At 38.5% G+C, this 22,071-nt stretch overlaps 2 long non-coding RNA genes across 6 annotated transcripts; both read right to left on the reverse strand.

The window, feature by feature from the left end:
* Positions 1–9,183: 9,183 nt before the first annotated feature.
* Positions 9,184–9,817, reverse strand: LOC123903082. The gene is made up of 2 exons (XR_006807820.1): positions 9,736–9,817; positions 9,184–9,536 (listed from the first exon to the last, which is right to left on the reverse strand). It is a non-coding gene; the product is annotated as an uncharacterized LOC123903082 (long non-coding RNA).
* Positions 9,818–10,142: 325 nt separating this feature from the next.
* On the reverse strand, positions 10,143–21,351 carry LOC123903081. 5 transcript variants are annotated; one of them, XR_006807819.1, is made up of 6 exons: positions 20,894–21,351; positions 20,475–20,579; positions 19,837–19,986; positions 19,522–19,624; positions 19,325–19,401; positions 17,388–17,569 (listed from the first exon to the last, which is right to left on the reverse strand). It is a non-coding gene; the product is annotated as an uncharacterized LOC123903081 (long non-coding RNA). The 5 variants fall into 5 exon arrangements; XR_006807816.1 differs by having other exon boundaries at positions 19,821–19,986; XR_006807817.1 differs by lacking the exon at positions 17,388–17,569 and adding an exon at positions 10,143–10,257 and having other exon boundaries at positions 19,522–19,986.
* Between the last annotated feature and the right edge of the window lie 720 nt (positions 21,352–22,071).

Raw genomic sequence — 22,071 nt, forward strand, 5'->3', positions numbered from 1 at the left:
AAATTAATTCCATCAGGGCCTGGACTTTTATAACTATCGCAGTCCCACACCGCTAGCTTCACCTCTGTAACACCCAAACCCCTTATCGCGCATTTATTAAATATAAATAAATAAAACACTTAAGAAAATTCAGGCGTCACATGTTATAATACGAACCACGGCATAATTAAAATCATGCTAGCACAGCGGAATTAAAAGTGGATAATTATCATAATGTATATCATACAATAATCATAATTGTTCACACAATATCCTTAGGCTCTAGGCCATATCAACAAAGGATATTATGTTTACAACCCAAAAGATAGGATTAGCAAAGTTAAATATGCCATCACGGGCTTAATACAATCCAAGCGAATAACTCGACACGGTAAACACCTAATCAGAGCAATTCTATACAACCCATCAAAAGATATACAAATATCTAAAGGAGTAGTCTAAGCTAAACTCCTCACCAAAAAGTGTGCTACTCTAAGCACGAGCAACGCCTCTAACTCTGAGCTGGATCCTCAACCTGAGAATCTGAACCCCCAACAGTCCAGCACATAACACAAAACATGAGAGTTAGATCACATAATCAAAATACAAGTGCAAGTAAATCGATACTTAAACACTTCTTCAATAACATAAGCATGCCTCACAAATATACATATACATATATTCACATCTATAATCCAATTAGAAGTTCTCAAAAACACATAATCAAATACCAACTATCAAGTATCAATTCTCAAATACCACAATAGCCAAACATGTGTCACATATCATTTATCATAAAATGCACACGTAGCCTAATGCAACTCTAATGCTTCAACTTCATGAATGTCACCCTAGACATTTCTAATGCATGTGGTACCATCTTCTTTATTAGAGTATCTCACCTCTAATATCCTTCTTTATCGGATAAATATAATCTGATATACTTCTTTATTGGAATATCCAATATCCTATTTAATTCATGAATGCATGTATATGTTTCATGAATCCTCTCACAATTAATAGCATTAAGCTTCTTCCTTTACAATGTGGAATAATGTCCAACATTCTTCATTATTAGAATAAACAATTATCCTAATATTCTTCATTAATCACTTCCTTTATCATATCTCATCAACATACAATTAATCATAGCTAAAAGCACCAAATTGTATGTTAGAATACCATAATTACATGTTATAAGTGCATAATTCCACTAAAGAAAACATCAGCAAAATAATCCTGTCACAGAGCTGTTCGCTTAGCCAGCAACTGGCGAACAGAAACAGTGCTAAATTCCATTTGGCGAGCAGCTGGCGAGCATGGTCGCTTCGCGAGCAGGTAGCGAGCAGCTGGTCACTTAGCGAGCAGCTGGCGACCAGGTGGCGAACCCAAACAGACCAAAACCTCAACTGGCGAGCTGCTAGCGAGCGTGGTCGCTTAGCGAAGCTTCTGGTCGCTTAGCGAACCATACCAGAAGAACATCTGTTCTTGAGTTTCAGAATACGATTTTCCACTCAAAATCACCCAAAAATCCCATTTTTCATGTTATAAACCCCAAATATGTTTGTTTTCATGTATATAACACATATATAAGCAGAAAAGGACGGATTGATTCTCCGATCCACATCATTAACATCGAAAAAGCAAGGATTTACCATTTATGAGTCTAAAAGCTCAAGAACACATATAATCACTCAAAACATACAAATTCTCATTATTTAACCCATGATTTCGCTCACACCACATGGTAGAAGTATATTGAACATGTTATTAACATTGGGTTTCACTTTCTCGAAGATTAACTCTCTCAAACCAAAACGAAAATGGGGTGGAGAAAGTTCGGGTACGGAGAAATCGACATTCTCCCCTTTCTCTTATCACCCACGATAATGAAATCTACTCTCATACCTAGATTCGAAGAAAACTCGAAGAATGATCTTGAATCTCTCCCTTTTCTTCTTGCCCTAGCTCCCAACTCTCCAACTCTCTCTCAAGAACACAAAACTATGAGAAAAATGAAATGTTTCTCCCTTTCCTTCATGGCCATATGGGCGCCCCACACACCTCACACAAGGCCCATTGGGCCTCAAGCCCAATTGGCTTGGCCCAATATCACATTAACTCACTCTACTCGCTTAATAACTAAAGTACTCGTTAAATAACTCTAGTTATTAACTTAATTAAAATGCCAAGTTAAATAAAATATTTTAACACATAAAAAAAATAATAATTTGAAAATTGGGTCGTTACAACCTCTGCCTCCGTGAAAGGTTTGATTAAACCACCAGTCTCCGCCGAGTCCAACCTCTTAAACTGAAGGTCATCAACTCCAGGCCTCTCCACATTATGAGCCTTAAAGTGAGACTCAAAATGTGAAAACACAGCCTGCTTAATAGGAATCACACCCTTCACTGTGACACCCTCAACCTGAATAACAGACATAGCATTCCTTCGACAACGACTCGCCAAAACCGAATGAAAATACTTAGAGTTAGCATCTCCTTCCTTGAGCCACAACGAGCGAGATTGTTGCCAACTAATGCTGGCATGCAATCTAGAAAGCGAGTGAATATCATACGAAACCCCATGAAGCTCAGATAACTCCGCCTCAGAAAGAGCGTCTTCTTCCCCCTTCTCATCTAGGGCAGAAAGCCTAACCTTCAAATTATCAATACGACTAGGAAGATTTTGGACATGAGCCATATGCCATTCTTTCAGAGCCACCTTAATCATCTTAAGTTTTTCCTTGATCACATAACAACCCCATCCATCGACCTGAAGCGAATTCCACTTTTCTCTGACAAACTTGTTATAACCGGGAATATCCTTCCAGCACTTAAGCATCCTCGACGGTCTTGGCCCCCAATCTTCCTCGTTCGCGGACAAGACCAGAGGACAGTGATCAAACAAACCCCTCAAGTTGGCCACTTGCTTACAATTAGGACAGTCCAAGCACCACTCCTCGGAGAGAAGAAACCTGTCAAGACGGCTCATTGAGAGATCATCCCCTTTGAACCAAGTAAACTTACGTCCAATTAATGGAAGGTCAATCAACGTATTATCTTCAATAAATCGATTAAAAGGATTAATGTCCGAAGAGCGGTACCCCTCCCTAACCGATAGTCTTTCATCAATGTGTTTGACCGCATTAAAATCTCCACAAACGCATACCCTCTTCCCCATCAGCGATTGGAGCCGCACCCAAAGAGATTCCCACAACCCTTGCTTAGCCCCATCATCACAAGGTGCATAGACATTTGCCACATAAAACTCTTCCCCTGTCCTAGAAAACCGACCATGACACCACATAACATGCTCTCGGCTCTCAGTCGACCACATCTCCACCTCAGAAGAATCCCACAAAGTTAAAAGCCCTCCTGATGCCCCAACCGATGGACAGTAAGAAAACCCATATGAAGAGCTACCCCAGAGAGTCGTGCAAAGAAAAAAATCGCAATTTTACAGCTTCGTCTCCTGGATACAGAAAATAAAGGGTTTCAAGTCCCCCACCATCTTACGCACTTCCTTCCTCTTCTCAAGGGTTCCCAACCCTCTAATATTCCAAGAAATAATCTTCATCAAAACACACTCCCCCCCCCCCCTTCCAATCAAGAACCGCACCACTAGCACCCATTATCCTTCCTGGTCCCCCCCGCCCCAACCATCTGTCCTGAATTCGCCTTCTTGCCATTGCTCGCCCTTGACAGTATATTGAACATGTTCACATTGTCTCCCTTAAACTTAACCCCGATAGCTTTCTCTATCCCCCACACATCATCTACCGCCATTTGGTCATTACCATGAACCGCCACCCAATTCTTCCAATCGGTATTAACAGAACCCGATGAGGATGAATCTCCAGAGGAAGCTTGACAACTCATGGTGCAAGATCGATTAATCTCATCCCCGCCCCTACGCCGGCGTACACTCTTCTTTAGAACCTTTAACACCTCACATCGTTCTTTGCTTGGCAACCTGGCTACTTTTTTTAGGCTATGAACAGGATGACGAAGCAATCCTCCTGCTTTCCTTCTCCTCAGATCATGCTCCCCTTGCTTCTTAAACCTCGGTCCTTGTTGACTCACCTTTTTACTTTTCCTACTTGCTGAAAAAATCACTCCCGCATCCCTATGATTCTGGTCCTGTAACCATTCCAAACTCCAAGGTCCTGATATAACAGAACGCCTCGCCTCCGGCGGGCAAGAATTAGTACGCTTACTAATAAACGGCTGAATAGAAGGACGAACCTGGGAATCCACCGATGGGGAAGACACCTCTACCTGACCAACCTGATCTCCTAACGCTTCATGAGAGCCCATCCTCAAGACTGATGGGGTCCCGGCCCCCTTAAGACCTGGATTAGCATCAAACTTATCTAGGGGCTCTTCAACCCGCATACATTGAGGTTCAATATGGTCCTCCTCCTCCATTCCTTCCTTAAATTGATTAATAAACATGTCAACATTGCGGTTGACCTCCGGATCCACTTGACCCTCTCCGCAGTCAGCTTGAGATACCTCTGACTCACTCTCCTCCTCGAAGAGACAAGAATCCTCTCCCATAGCGTAACCCCACTCCTCCACAATCTTAATCTCCACTTGAAGTCCGTCCACCAAAACAGTCACGCTTCTTTTGATTATGTCGAGTTCGGGTGTAGTAATCAGAACCCGCGCGAAATCAAGTCTGTTCTTATCAACTGAACATCAATCTGTTCGGAGAAACCCTCCACATTCAAAAACGCACAACCGAAAGAAATGCTCATTCCAAGCATGAAGAGGAACGCCGTACAAACGAACCCAATCACCTCTCCTGTAAGGTGATGTCTCATTTTCCAACGCATCCAACTCGAAAAAACAAGTTTGAAGAACTCCTTAGCATTGTTGATTATAGAATTAGAATCGACATTCTCTGTGCTACGAACAAAAACCTTATCAGCACCCATTGGTACGAGAACCAGATCGTTAAAACCTGCGTCCATTATTCTGTTCTGCACCACAGGAATCGCCTCACCATTAACGATTGTAGCCACTACCCCATTAAGAGCCCACTGAATATCATCGGGCGTTGTTTGATAACTTCGCAAAAAGACTTTACGCTCCTTAATAGGATCAGCTAGCTGCTCAACCATATTCGAAGTCTTCGCAACCACCTTTGTTGAGTCTGGCTTTTTGACTAAATCCTCCTTCCTTGCCCTAGCTTGATAACTATTTCCCCCACCTGCACACCTTCCGGGAGGTCATTGCGTTCCTTCTCCTCCCTTGGAGCAGAAGCCTCAACACAATTAGTATTTCGCCTCGGCAACTTGTTGCTTTCGACGCATCATGTGGGTGTTGCATGCCTCAACGAGTCTTGCTTCCCCTCTTTCGACAACTGCATATCATCACCTTGTCCCAGTCCATCCCTTAGCCTCTCCGGGTTCCTTCTCGCCCCAGAAATGTTGCGTTCAAACATGGCTACACTAGCTTTAACGCGAAAATAACCAAACCAGACATCGTTGAGGGCATTCGTTAATTTTGTCACATTTTTAACATTAGAAAATTTGACGAAACCATAGGGTTGACCATATCTATTTCTTTTTTTTGCAACATACACATCCTCCAGCATACCACATACTTCAAATCCCTTTCTAAGGTAAAAATTCGACATTTGCGCTGGAAAAATTGTAAAATAAAAAGAAACATACCGCTTAAGATCTGACCCTAGGATTTCACCTTCCCTTTCATGCTGCTTGTTTTCTCTACCACACAGGATTGCACCCTTATCATACACCTCCTGCTTATTCCCACCGCTTCCATCACCTAACTGAACTCCACCATTGTTGATTGCGTGAAGCTTCGCTCCTCCACCATAATTCACACCTTCGTCATGCCTATCATAGTCCATCCTCCTGCTATCACGATGAGAATCATCCCTTCTCCTGTGATCATGATGCAAAACTCCTTCCCTCCTCCGATCACAATCCAGCCTCTCCTCGTCCTCCCTCCTGTTAACGCTGCGATGAACCGACGATCTCCTACCCTCTGTCGATATCCATCGCCCATCCATGGAAGATTTCCGCCGCCGTTCATAGAGAGAAACACGTCGTGGACTAGATTGATAATAAATAGATGAGGATCGCGAACAATTCCTAAGTCCTGATCAATGAACCGCGCCACACTCTCTGAAGTAACGTTATCTGCTCCTTCCAAGACGAGAACGATCGCGATCGTGGTGGCTGGAGCTGTGATGTCGGTCATGAGGAATATCACGTCCAGGTTTGAGAGGCGATCTAGAATAGCGATCGCTGATTTGTCTATGTCTGTCATGCTCTTCTCTGTCATGTCGAGACTCTTTCCGACGTTGCCGTCTCACCTCGGTCCATTCTCCTCTATCATCCGAAGCACCCCTCCTTTTCTGCCTTACTTCCGGTGAAGGCGGTGACCGGAACGGCCGCCCTAGTCTTGCCCTAGGTGCAGCGCTGCCCTCTCTCTCTCTCTCATACTGTCTCAAGATTTATTTTTTATTATTATTATTATTATTAGGGTCTTGCTAACGCGTGTTCTCGTATGCCGAGACACTTTTTAAGTATTTCATTTAAAGAAAAAATTTATTCAAAAAGTTAAATACTATAATTTTCAATAAGTTGATTTTATAAACTTCAATAAAAATTCTATAAAAATTTATAGTTTAAGGTCTTAAAGATTGTCTGGGGGCACTCGTTAGCATTTGTCTATTATTATTATTATTATTATTATTATTATTATTATTATTATTATATATAAAAATCAAATCACGTCAAAATCAAATTATGTAACAACTGTTGGGAAAAACCGGCATAGAGAAAATAAATGAACGCAATCAACAACACAAAAATATAACGTGGAAACTCCAAAACCGGAGAAAAAACCACGGTCGTTGTCAAAACCGACAACCAGAGAATAAACACTATGTGAAAATTGTTACAACACATAGACTACCCTCAACCTTCCCTTGGCCCCCAATACACCCACACTTTCCAAAGCAAATACCTAACTACATATCTCAACCCTCTAATACAAGAGTACAAGAGAAAAACCAAAAAGTCAGATATAAGCTTAAAGTGCTACTGACTGGTGCAATTATAAACAAAGAACTTAGGTCCATTATATAGCCTTGATTCCCTCATTGTTTCACCATTCTAAGCGATGTGGGACTTCTTCAATATAATTTCTTTGACTTTTTTTTTTCTTCATTAGCAATGTGGGACTTACATTGCAATCAATCCCAACAATCTCCACCTTGATTGTAATGGCCTTCAATCTTCATTGTCTACACCGACAATCATTATCTTCTTCTTCCATTGTCTATACCGACAATCATTGTCTTCACCGACAATCATAATTCTCATTGTCTATACCGACAAATTAAATTATCATACTCCACCATAAAGAGTACACTCCACTTGGAACTAAACCATCCCAAGAATTTTCTTCACTTGAAACTAAACCATCCCAAGATTTTTCTTCACTTGGGACCAAGTCATCCCAAGAATTTCATCTCGAAACCTCGCTGACAATTTATGGTGCAACTTCCATGTTGGCTTTCTCTGGAAGTTCATCAGCCATCGAGATAACTGCGTACCTTGCATCAATGCCAACCAATGCCCGCACGCTATCATCACACACCTTGCATCCATGTCAACTGATGCCCATGTGTCACTTGAACAACTTCAAACATTTGTGAAACCACCTCAGGCCATTGTTAGGCTCCAACAATTCCAGTTTAGTTACATCACCTAGTAAACCTTGTTTCACTAGTCCAACTAAACTCATGTCACTAACAAGTACCCACCCGAAGATCCACAACTTAACCAAAACATGAGAATCACCACTAGTAACAGATGCATAACCAATAATAGTAGAACTATCTAACAAGTAATCTACCTACTATCTATGCATCAAAGTTCAAGAAAATACCTCGCATTATGTTAAAAGAAACTCACCCATACCTTGAACCTTACAAGCTTTCCGTCACCGAGATGAACAACTCCACCTTCAACTAGCTCTAGGGATTCAAAAGTATTTCTTCTTCAAACATATGTGATAGGAGCTTCCAAAGTCCATGACTCAACACTCCACCGATTCCCAACTTCCACTAGCACCTCCGCATCATAATAAGTTGTTGTTTCAGACGTAACCCGAGTATTCTTATCACCGCCTCTTCAGACTGATGTTGAGTATTATTACCACCGCCTCTCCAGGCTGACCTTGTGTAACCCAAATTGCATCACCATATCCTTGACTTGATTTCCCACAAGCCAAACGTCAATTTTCTCTAGCAACTCCCTCCTCCTGAATCAAACCAAAAGCTCTGATACCAGTTTTTGGGAAAAACCGGCATAGAGAAAATAAATGAACGCAATCAACAACACAAGAATATAACGTGGAAACTCCAAAACCGGAGAAAAAACCACGGCTGTTGTCAAAACCGACAACCAGAGAATAAACACTATGTGAAAATTGTTACAACACATAGACTACCCTCAACCTTCCCTTGGCCCCCAATACACCCACACTTTCCAAAGCAAATACCTAACTACATCTCTCAACCCTCTAATACAAGAGTACAAAAGAAAAACCAAAAAGTCAGATATAAGCTTAAAGTGCTACTGACTGGTGCAATTATAAACAAACAACTTAGGTCCATTATATAGCCTTGATTCCCTCATTGTTTCACCATTCTAAGCGATGTGGGACTTCTTCAATATAATTTATTTGACCTTTTTTTTTTCTTCATTAGCAATGTGGGACTTACATTGCAATCAATCCCAACAATAACGTTATTATTATTATATATAAAAATCAAATCACATCAAAATCAAAATCAAATTATGTAATAACGTTTTTGCTTTCACTAGTGCAAAAAATACTTATTAAATCGGTTCTGGAAGGCTTTTTAAATCGGGTCTGGGACCGATTTAAATTCCATCGATTTAGTAAGTTTTTAGTTTTTAAATCGGGTTTCAAACCGATTTAAAAGAATTTATTAAATCGGGTTGCCCGATTTCAAAGAGTTTATTAAATCCGTTTGTCCGATTTAAAAAATGTTAAAAAAGTCATTGGAAGTTTTTAAATCTATTTGATCCGATTTAAAATCCAAAATTAAATCAGCTCAACCGATTTAAGAAACGTCATTTTAAATCTGTTCATATCACACCCGATTTAAATTCTATTAATTTTTTTTTCTTTTACTATTGTTTCTCGAGTACCATACACCAAAATTTATTTAATCCAAAATCATCCATTAATAACATAAAGTTACAAAATTATACTTCTACACTAAAATCATCATACTATAATAATAGAGTACCATACACCTAATAGCATAAATTATACTTATATATACTAAAATCATTCCATAATAGTAGAGTTAATATAAACCATAAAGTTACAAATTTATACATGTAACCTCGATTCCTTCCATTTGTATGCTTAACTTTGTCTCCTCCTTTAACAGCTAACTCATAAGATGGTTTCGGGAGACCATTCTTAATCTTCCATGATTAATGTAATACCTATTCATGGCATGAAAATGAGCATCTGAAAAAATTGATCAACACTTAGAGCAAAACCAGCAGCCACATATATCTAACAAACAAACTAAGTTGATTACAAGGGTTTTTTTTTTACTAAAGCTGATTACAAGGTTACTTGTTTACCATATCAAAATTTCAGAGCAATTTTGAATTCCTTTTATAAGCAAGAGTTGATATGAATATCATTAATGTATTAAACTTACTTTGTAAAGTGTTTCTGAAGCATTTCCTTCCGCTTCCATAGAGATCACAAATGAGCTGAACCCTGAATACAACATGTTGAAATACCATGGCACATTAATGAAAATCTGAAAGCAATCAACATAAGCAACACTGGATAAACTAGAGATAAACAATTCCTAAAATTATTACTATTATAATAATCACAAAACAATTAAAAAATTTTGAAGCTACCGATCAGCAACAACAACAGGAGCATGCACAACAGCATTATCTAATAAACTTAGTTCCCATGACCATTCATATTCACAAGATTAAGATACTGTGGAATCCAAACTAGTCCAATGATAACCAACTTAAGTTTTCAATTAGCCTATAGATCACTTGTCAAAAAAGAATAACAAACCAAGAAACATGACACATACATGTGGTAGCAATTTTATCCTCCCACCAACAATGATCAATCATGTAGATCCATGCTTTAGAGTATAATTGCTCACAGAGATTGCAACCACCATATGGTGAGTATTATGGGGAAAATCGCCCTGTAACAACCACAAAAACAAAACAAATTGACGTCTGTACCCAAAACAAAAAAGAAAGAATATAATTTCATCATAGAAACATATGTACTACTATTAAATCTTAAAAGCCGTCATATAGTAGGCACCTTGTGAACACTTATTTTATCTAGTAATATTTGGCATATATCTTTAACCAATGTAGTTTCTTATTAACACTATAAATATGGTTTTTGTAACACCCAAACCCCTTAACGAGAATTTATTAAATATAAATAAATAAAACACTTAAGAAGATCTAGGCGTCACATGTTAATAATACAAACCACGGCATAATTAAAATCATGCTAGCACAGCGGAATTAAAAGCGAATAATTAATATAGTGCATAACATACGATGGTCATAATTGTTCACACAATATCTCTAGGCTCTAGGCCATATCAACAAAGGATATTATGTTTACAACCCAAAAGATTAGGAATAGCAAAGTTAAATATGCCATCACGGGCTCAATACAATTCAAACGAATAACCCGACCCGGTAAAACCTAATCAGAGCAATTCTATACAACCCATCAAAAAGATATATATAACATATATCTAAGGAGTAGTCTACGCTAAACTCCTCACCAAAAAGTGTGCTACACTAAGCACGAGCAACGCCTCTAACTCTGAGCTGGATCCTCAACCTGAGAATCTGAACCCCCAACGGTCCAGCACATAACACAAAACATGAGAGTTAGATCACATAATCAAAATACAAGTGCAAGTAAATCGATACTTAACCACTTCATCAATAACATAAGCATGCCTCACAATTATACATATACATATACATATATATTCACATCTACAATCCAATTAGCAGTTCTCAAAACACATAATCGAATACCAACTATCAAGTATCAATTATCAAATATCACAATTAGCCAAACATGTGTCACATATCATTTATCATAAAATGCACACATAGCCTAATGCAACTCTAATGCTTCAACTTCATGAATGTCACCCTAGACATTTCTAATGCATGTGGTACCATCTTCTTTATTAGAGTATCTCACCTCTAATATCCTTCTTTATCGGATAAATATAATCCGATATACTTCTTTATTGGAATATCCAATATCCTATTTAATTCATGAATGCATGTATATGTTTTTCATGAATTCACTCACAATTATATAGCATAAAGCTCTTCATTTACTATGTGGAACACTATCCAACATACTTCATCATTAAGATTTAACAAAACCTTAATATTCTTCATTTATATTTCATACACGATTAACAATCATATAACGATTAGCAATGAGCATTATAAGCATAAACAAGTGCATAAGAACACAGTTAATCCATGTTATAAACAATCAATAGCATTTAAAACCATTAAACAACAGTTCAGGTAATACCCCTGCTAACACAGAGTACTCATACTATACCAGAGGATCCCTACTACAAATAACAGTTCAGGTAATACCCCTACTAACACATAGAACCCCTACTATCATGCAAGAACCCCTACTAGCACATAGAACCCCTACTAGCACATAGAACTCCTACTATCATGCAATAACCCCTACTAGCACGTAGAACCCCTACTATCATGCAGATGACTCCTACTAACACAGAGAATGGAAATCTACTCAAAAAGAAATCCAAGTTTGATGTTCTAGATCCCAAATAAGTTTGTTTTCAAGTGTAACAAACATGTGTAAACAAAAAAGGACGGTTCATTTCATAGATCTACATCATAAACATCGAAAAAGCAAGGATTTAACATTTATGAGTCTAAAAGCTCAAGAACACATATAATCACTCAAAACATACAAATTCTCATTATTTAACCCATGATTTCTCTCACACTACATGGTAGAAGTATATTGAACATGTTATTAACATTGGGTTTCACTTTCTCGAAGATTAACTCTCCTAAACCAAAACGAAAATGGGGTGGAGGAAGTTCGGGTGAGGAGAAATCGACATTCTCCCCTTCCTCGGATCACCCACGATTAAGGAATCTACTCTCATACCTAGATTCGAAGAAAACTCGACGAAGATCTCGGATCTCTAGCTTTTCTTCTTGCCCTAGCTCCACAACTCTCCCCTCTTCTCTCAACTCAAGAACACAGAACAAAAGAAATGAAATGTTCTCCTCTCCCCCTCATGGCCATATGGCGCCACCTCACACACACAAGGCCCATTGGGCCTCAAGCCCAATTGGCTTGGCCCAAACGCACGATAACTCTCACTATCGCTTAATAACTATAGTACCCGATAAATAACTCTAGTTATTAACTTAATTAAAATGCCTCGTTAAATAAAATATTTTAACACATTAAAATTAATAATTTGAAAATTGGGTCGTTACAACTCTACCCTCCTTAAGGAATTTTCGCCCTCGAAAATTACCTGGAAATAACTCTGGATACGAACTCATCATCTTGCTCTCCAATTCCCAAGTCGCATTCTCACCAGCGGGTCCTCCCCATACCACCTTCACCGAGGCGATATCTTTGTTTCTCAACCTCTTCACTTCTCTACCTTCGATCCTCAAAGGCACAGTCTCGACCGTTAAGTCATCTCTCACTTGAACATCATCCGATTCAATCACATGTGACGGGTCTCTCACATACTTTCTCAATTGTGACACGTGAAACACATCATGCAAATTCGCCAACGATGGCGGCAAAGCAATCCTATATGCCACTTTCCCCACTCTTTTCAAAATCTGATAAGGACCAATAAACTTCGACGTCAACTTCCTCGACTTCAAAGCACGTCCAATTCCGGTAGTCGATGTAACTCTTAAGAAAACATGATCACCTTCTTGAAATTCAATGTCTTTCCTCCTCTTGTCATGATAACTCTTTTGACGACTCTGAGACGCTTTCATCTTTTCTCGAATCATGCTAATCTTTTCCGTAGTCTCTTGCACAATCTCCGGACCAAGAATCACACTCTCTCCGGATTCAAACCAACAAAGCGGTGTTCTACACCTCCTCCCATACAAAGCCTCAAAAGGTGTCATTCCAATACTCGGATGAAAACTATTGTTGTACGTGAACTCGATCAACGGCAAACACAAATCCCAACTTACTCCTTGCTCCAAAACACAAGCTCTCAACAAATCTTCCAAAGATTGTATTGTCCTTTCCGATTGGCCATCCGTTTGAGGATGATAAGCCGAACTCAACCTCAACTTAGTCCCTAAAGCCTCTTGTAAACTTTCCCAAAATCTCGAAGTGAACCTCGGATCTCGATCCGAAACAATACTCGACAGAATACCATGCAACTTGACAATTTGCTCCACATAAATCTCGGCCAACTTAGGCACCAAGGTACCTTTCTTAATAGCAATAAAATGCGCACACTTCGTCAAACGGTCTACTACCACCCAAATCGCTTCATAACCTTTAGTAGTCTTGGGTAAACCTCCCACAAAATCCATCGCAATACTATCCCACTTCCATTCCGGTATAAACAAAGGTTGCAACAAACCAGACGGTTTCTGATGCTCAATCTTCGACTTCTGACAAACTAGGCAAGCATAAACAAACTCAGAAATTTGCCTCTTCATTCCTGGCCACCAAAACAACTTCTTCAAATCTTGATACATCTTGGTTACTCCAGGGTGAATACTCATTCCACTTCTATGACCTTCTTCCAAAATCATCTTCATCTCGGGCACATCGGGCACACATACTCTTCCATGAAATCTTACAATTCCATTCTCGTCAACTTTGAAATTAGCTTCTTTTTCCCCCTCAACTACTATTGCCAACTTCTCCATTAACTTCTTATCCGTCTTTTGACATTCTTTGATATTCTCTAGAAAAGGATTCGTCAACTTCAACATTCCCAATTTCACACTCTTAGGAGTCAATTCACACACTAGACTCAAGTCTCGGAACTCTTCAACCAACTCCAACTCTTTCACCATAAGTGATGACATGTGCAACGATTTCCTACTCAACGCATCGGCCACCACATTAGCTTTTCCGGGGTGATAACTCAAATCAAAATCATAATCCTTCAAAAATTCGAGTCATCTTCTTTGTCTCATATTCAACTCCTTTTGATCGAATAGATACTTCAAACTCTTGTGATCACTAAAGACTTCAAACTTAGATCCATACAAATAATGTCTCCACACCTTCAATGAAAACACAACTGCGGCTAATTCAAGATCGTGTGTCGGATAGTTCCTCTCATGAACCTTCAATTGTCTCGACGCATACGCTACAACCTGACCTTTTTGCATAAGCACACCTCTCAGTCCCATCTTCGAAGCATCACAATACACAACAAAAGATTCCTTAGCATCCGGTAAAATCAACACAGGCGCGGTAGTCAACCTCTTCTTAAGCTCTTGAAAACTTTCTTCGCACTTCACATCCCAAACAAACACTTGATCCTTCCGAGTCAACTGCGTTAAAGGCAAAGCCAACTTCGAAAACCCTTCAATGAATCTTCTATAATAACCAGCCAATCCAAGAAAACTTCTTATCTCAGAAACAGACTCCGGCGTTCCCCATTGCAATACGGCATCAACTTTTGCTGGGTCAACCGCTATTCCTCCACTTGAAATCACATGACCTAGAAAACTTACTTCTTTCAACCAAAATTCACACTTCGACAATTTGGCATACAACTTCTTCTCCTTCAAAACTTGTAAAACAATCCGTGAATGCTCCTTATGTTCCTCTTCGGACTTTGAGTAAACCAAAATATCATCGATGAATACTACGACAAACTTATCCAAGAATGAATGAAAAATCCTATTCATGTACTCCATAAAAACACCAGGTGCATTGGTCACACCAAAAGGCATCACTGAATACTCATAATGACCATACCTCGTCCTAAAAGCAGTCTTTGGTATATCTTCCGTTTTCACTCTAATCTGATGGTATCCGGATCTCAAATCGATTTTACTAAACAAGCAAGCTCCAACCAACTGATCCATTAAATCATCTATCCTCGGAAGTGGATACTTATTCTTGATCGTCACTTTGTTCAACTGTCGGTAGTCAATACACAACCGCATACTCCCTTCTTTCTTCTTAACCAACAACACAGGTGCACCCCACGGCGATACACTAGGTCGAATAAACTTCTTCTCAAGTAGTTCTTCTAGTTGCTTCTTCAACTCATTCAACTCTGACGCTGACATTCTATACGGTGCCATAGATATCGGACTAGTACCAGGTACCAAATCAATTGTAAACTCTACTTCTCTTTTCGGCGGTACATCTGACACGTCTTCCGGAAATACATCGGGAAATTCACAAACAACCGGTAACTCTTCCACCTTAACTTCACCTTCCATCTTCAAGGATGCAAAAAACGCATACACCTCTACAGGTTCCTTCAACGATTCTACTACTTCTTTCTTACTCATCAAATGCAAACTCTCCTCCAGTTTAGGAAACACAACGGTCTTCTCGCAACAATTGATATGGACTCGATTAAATATCAACCAATTCATACCAAAGATAACATCTATACCACTAAGTTGGATACACACTAGGTCCATTCCAAAGTGTCTACCAAACACGGTTACGGGACAGTCACGACATACGAGACGGGTAGTTACAGAACCATTAGCAGGAGTTTCTATTTCCATACGACCAGACATTTCAGACACAGGTATACTAAGACGCTTCATGCAATCAACGGATATAAAATAATGTGTTGCTCCCGTATCAATAATCGCAATTAAAGGAGTGTTATAGATGAAACACGTACCTCTAATGAGATTATCCCCCTGATCCGCATCATCTCCACTCAAAGAAAACACCTTTCCCATAGTCTTCTTCGGCTTCTTGCACATAGGACTCTTGTGACCCTCTTCACCACAATTGAAACAAGTCACCTTCACTTGAAAAACATCCGACTTGTTTCCCAACCTTCCACAATTGAAACACTTGTCCACCTTCTTTGGGCACTCATAAGACTTATGACCCATCTCACCACACTTGTAGCATTGTCCACCACCTCTCTTCTTTCCCCCACTAGTCTCAACAACTTTCTTCCCCTTGTCACCATAGGGCTTTCCACGGTCTTGACCTTTTCCTCTTTTGTCACTCATAGCCTTGTAGTAGTTAGTCTTGGCCTTTCCATCGTCATCACAGATACGGCACTTATCCACCAAAGTTGCAAAGTCTCGGATTTGAGAAAATCCGATAAGATGTTTGATGTCCGGGCGCAACCCACTTTCAAACTTGACACACTTGTCATTCTCAGCTTCTACGGTGTTGTAGTGTGGACTAAACGCACAAAGCTCCTCAAACTTCACGGAATACTCCGCTACAGACATGTTCCCTTGTTTGAGCTCCATGAACTCCACCACTTTCTTGTTTCTAATATCAGCCGGAAAGTACTTCCTCAAGAACTCTCCCTTGAACATCTCCCAAGTGATTACCACACCACCAACTCCCATCCTTAGCTTAGCATTCTTCCACCACTTGTTAGCTTCCTCACGAAGTACATAGGTACCCAAGGTTAGCTTACTCTCCTCGGTACATCTCATAGCCTCAAAGACAATCTCAACTTCCTCTATCCACTTGACAGCAGCCTCCGGAGCATAGCCTCCAGTGAAAAGCTTCGGATTATGCTTCATGAACCTCTCTAACCTCATCTCATCTTCCCTCCCGGGTTGATGATCTCTAGCCACGATGTTGGTTAAAGTATCTATCGCATCTGCCATCTGATTGTTAGCCCTAGCCGCCATGATCCTGAACAACCAACCAATCCAAGAACAGACTTAGAAAGGTAATATCAACAGTGTTATCTCTACACAAGTTGAATATATGGGCAACTAATCCTAATTGGTTCCACATGAACCGACCTTGCTCTGATACCACTCATTGTAACACCCAAACCCCTTAACGAGAATTTATTAAATATAAATAAATAAAACACTTAAGAAGATCTAGGCGTCACATGTTAATAATACAAACCACGGCATAATTAAAATCATGCTAGCACAGCGGAATTAAAAGCGAATAATTAATATAGTGCATAACATACGATGGTCATAATTGTTCACACAATATCCCTAGGCTCTAGGCCATATCAACAAAGGATATTATGTTTACAACCCAAAAGATTAGGAATAGCAAAGTTAAATATGTCATCACGGGCTCAATACAATTCAAACGAATAACCCGACCCGGTAAAACCTAATCAGAGCAATTCTATACAACCCATCAAAAAGATATATATAACATATATCTAAGGAGTAGTCTACGCTAAACTCCTCACCAAAAAGTGTGCTACACTAAGCACGAGCAACGCCTCTAACTCTGAGCTGGATCCTCAACCTGAGAATCTGAACCCCCAACGGTCCAGCACATAACACAAAACATGAGAGTTAGATCACATAATCAAAATACAAGTGCAAGTAAATCGATACTTAACCACTTCATCAATAACATAAGCATGCCTCACAATTATACATATACATATACATATATATTCACATCTACAATCCAATTAGCAGTTCTCAAAACACATAATCGAATACCAACTATCAAGTATCAATTATCAAATATCACAATTAGTCAAACATGTGTCACATATCATTTATCATAAAATGCACACATAGCCTAATGCAACTCTAATGCTTCAACTTCATGAATGTCACCCTAGACATTTCTAATGCATGTGGTACCATCTTCTTTATTAGAGTATCTCACCTCTAATATCCTTCTTTATCGGATAAATATAATCCGATATACTTCTTTATTGGAATATCCAATATCCTATTTAATTCATGAATGCATGTATATGTTTTTCATGAATTCACTCACAATTATATAGCATAAAGCTCTTCATTTACTATGTGGAACACTATCCAACATAATTCATCATTAAGATTTAACAAAACCTTAATATTCTTCATTTATATTTCATACACGATTAACAATCATATAACGATTAGCAATGAGCATTATAAGCATCAACAAGTGCATAAGAACACAGTTAATCCATGTTATAAACAATCAATAGCATTTAAAACCATTAAACAACAGTTCAGGTAATACCCCTGCTAACACAGAGTACTCATACTATACCAGAGGATCCCTACTACAAATAACAGTTCAGGTAATACCCCTACTAACACATAGAACCCCTACTATCATGCAAGAACCCCTACTAGCATATAGAACCCCTACTAGCACATAGAACCCCTACTAGCACATAGAACTCCTACTATCATGCAATAACCCCTACTAGCACGTAGAACCCCTACTATCATGCAGATGACTCCTACTAACACAGAGAATGGAAATCTACTCAAAAAGAAATCCAAGTTTGATGTTCTAGATCCCAAATAAGTTTGTTTTCAAGTGTAACAAACATGTGTAAACACAAAAGGACGGTTCATTTCATAGATCTACATCATAAACATCGAAAAAGCAAGGATTTAACATTTATGAGTCTAAAAGCTCAAGAACACATATAATCACTCAAAACATACAAATTCTCATTATTTAACCCATGATTTCTCTCACACTACATGGTAGAAGTATATTGAACATGTTATTAACATTGGGTTTCACTTTCTCGAAGATTAACTCTCCCAAACCAAAACGAAAATGGGGTGGAGGAAGTTCGGGTGAGGAGAAATCGACATTCTCCCCTTCCTCGGATCACCCACGATTAAGGAATCTACTCTCATACCTGGATTCGAAGAAAACTCGACCAAGATCTCGGATCTCTAGCTTTTCTTCTTGCCCTAGCTCCACAACTCTCCCCTCTTCTCTCAACTCAAGAACACAGAACAAAAGAAATGAAATGTTCTCCTCTCCCCCTCATGGCCATATGGCGCCACCTCACACACACAAGGCCCATTGGGCCTCAAGCCCAATTGGCTTGGCCCAAACGCACGATAACTCTCACTATCGCTTAATAACTATAGTACCCGATAAATAACTCTAGTTATTAACTTAATTAAAATGCCTCGTTAAATAAAATATTTTAACACATTAAAATTAATAATTTGAAAATTGGGTCGTTACAGTTTTTGCATCTATACTTTAGTTTTAGCCTTTCAACATTTTATTTGGAATGGGAAAGTTACCTCACAAATGCATCTACAATAAAATCATCAAACCCAATCACAATTGCTGCATTAGCCATTGCACGATAAACCAAAATCTACATGAAAGAATATATTAATATTAATTAACATTAGTTGGCTAATGAGCCTCTTTACATCCATTTGATTTTCAAAGCCAATTGATTAAACAAATCCACAAATCAGTTATAAACACCAACCTTATATTTGACTCTTGGATTTTTCGTCGACTTAAACCCGGGTGGAAACATTTCATACAATTGTAGTAAGCTTCTTGATCTACTCTGGTGTTGCATCTAGATGCTAAAAGGGACCAATTCACAATCATTGGACATCTAATAAGTTATCTCATCATCCACTAGATATAGAAAAAGTGAAAAATAGACCTAACTTATCAGATAAACTATCAATTTGGTCCTTCAATTATAGAAATATAATAACAGTTTTGGGAAAAAAATTTGCAACAGATCAATGAGCAAAACACTACGAATTTTCTTACCAACACGAGACATTACCACATAACTAAATAGGAAGAATAAGTTCGGTGGAATGATGAGGACCAGACCCAACCATCTAAACACTGCATACCAAATGTCGATCGCAAAATTACAATGCAAAAACAATTGAGAAGAACTCTCTGGTTGCCCAACATATAACTGCAAAAACTTTGTTTACATTAAAATATACAAATGTCACAACTCAATTGAAAGTCTAAGAAATAGAAAATAACATAAACAAATAACCAAATAAAACCTTACTTGCCTTGCCTATGGAACATTTTCAAGATTAAAATAACCAAATAAAACAACATAAACAAACCATAAGAATCCAAATTAATAAACAAAAATTGTATACAATCACCTCTCAAGTTTTTTTTTTCTTTCTTTTTTCGTCACAATTCACAAACAATCTAAAAAATTGAATCATTTGATTAGACAACTATCAACAATAAATATTCCCTAAGCATACACATTTTCAAATGCTATCAAATTCTAATTATCTATGAGTACAATATCATTTTATCATGAATTAGAGGCATCTAGAATTCTCAAAATGAGCTATAACTGTCAAATCAACAAGAAAGAAAGGGAAAATGAACCAAAAAATCAAACACAACAGAAGCAAATATAGGTTTCAAGGATGAAAATCGAACCTGAGCTGTGAGAGACCTCAACGGAAGAGAAGTAGGTAGGTCTTGGGCGGCTGTAATCACACGAAGAAAGCGGCGAGGGACCGATACATAGAGCGATGAGGGATACTGTAATGGTTGTGGTGACGTGAAAGACGAACGGCAGAGAAGTTGGGAAAAGAGAGTAGCCGGCGAAGAGACGAAAAGGAAAATCAGAGAAGAATTCTTGAGCTTTCCAACTCCAACAAACACATCAAAATCAGAGTTCATAGATGTTCATAAATATTACATAAACTGCTTTAGCAATTAACCGATGCAAGTTTAGAAACAACACAAATAGGGGTTTAGAAATCTTGTTACACAGCTAGAAACAAAAGCAAAAAATAGTAAACACTAATATAAGAACAAAGTGACAAAATCAAACAAAAGTTAGTTAAGCATACCGTGAGATAGGGAAATTTCGAAATTTATTAGGGATTCAAGGTGTGTGAAGAGAGAAATCGAAGATCTGAGGCATGAAGTGATTTGGGTTTGACGAACTGAAATCGATTTGGGTTCGAAGAGTACAGATCTGAGACGAGAAGGAAAACTGAAATCGATTAGGGATTTGGGTTAATGAAGTGTTTGGGTTTGGGTAGATTAAAGATATAAGATGCAAAAGGGGGAAAAATGCGACGGCGGGAAAGGAACTGCTACAGTAACTGCCACAAAAGGGAAAAGCGACGACGGCTAGAATGCAACCGCTGCAGTTTGCCTGTCGTGATATACCTTTTTTCTTGTAGTGGAAGAGGAAGGTTTCTAGCGGTGGAGAGGAAGAAGGATCGTGAGAGGGCTGTGAAGGAAGTGAGGCAAAATTAGGGTTTCAAATCAATTGTAGAGAAGAAGATTCAGCACGCGTATGTTTTAGGGATTTTTTTTATTAAAAATTAAAAATGAAAGTTTTAAATCGTTTTAGCCGATTTACAATTTGAGAACATGTCACTTATTTACAAAATTGCCACCGTGTTTTGTTTTTAAATCAGCTTTCCTGTGACTGATTTAAAATCTCTGATTTAAAATGTGTTTTTTCCACTAGTGTTTCTGCTTCTTTAATCTTAAAAAAATGGTTTGATTTGATTAAAAATGGCTTCAACTTTGAAAGCTCTCTTCAGTTAGTGTTAAATGTACATCCAAAGTTAGTATATATATATATATATATATGTGTGTGTGTGTGTGTGAGATAGATAATATTTGAATTTTTAAAAATAGATAAAAGTTGGTTAAGAATTGAGATTAGACATGACAATGGGGGCGGAAACGGATTTTGAGCTACCCAAATTCAAACTTATAAAATTTGGATATTCTTATATAAGTCTCAATTCTCAACGAGACTGAAAAGTAGAACCAAAAACTCATACCTAGAGCTCTGTCCTCGTTACAAACCTCTTCTCCATCTTTTTAAAAAATAGAAAAAAACCTAAACCAGTCAATTCAAATTGAAAAATAATTGTTACAGGAGACTCGATCATGTCCTACAGATAACTATTACGGACTCTCAAATGAGTCTCACTAAAACTCTCAATATTGGGTCTATTACTCTTTGTGCATCTTAATATATTACTCCCTCCGTCCCAATTTGATT

This window comes from Trifolium pratense, linkage group LG1, assembly GCF_020283565.1.
Source record: "Trifolium pratense cultivar HEN17-A07 linkage group LG1, ARS_RC_1.1, whole genome shotgun sequence".
NCBI classification, from domain to species: Eukaryota; Viridiplantae; Streptophyta; class Magnoliopsida; order Fabales; family Fabaceae; genus Trifolium; species Trifolium pratense.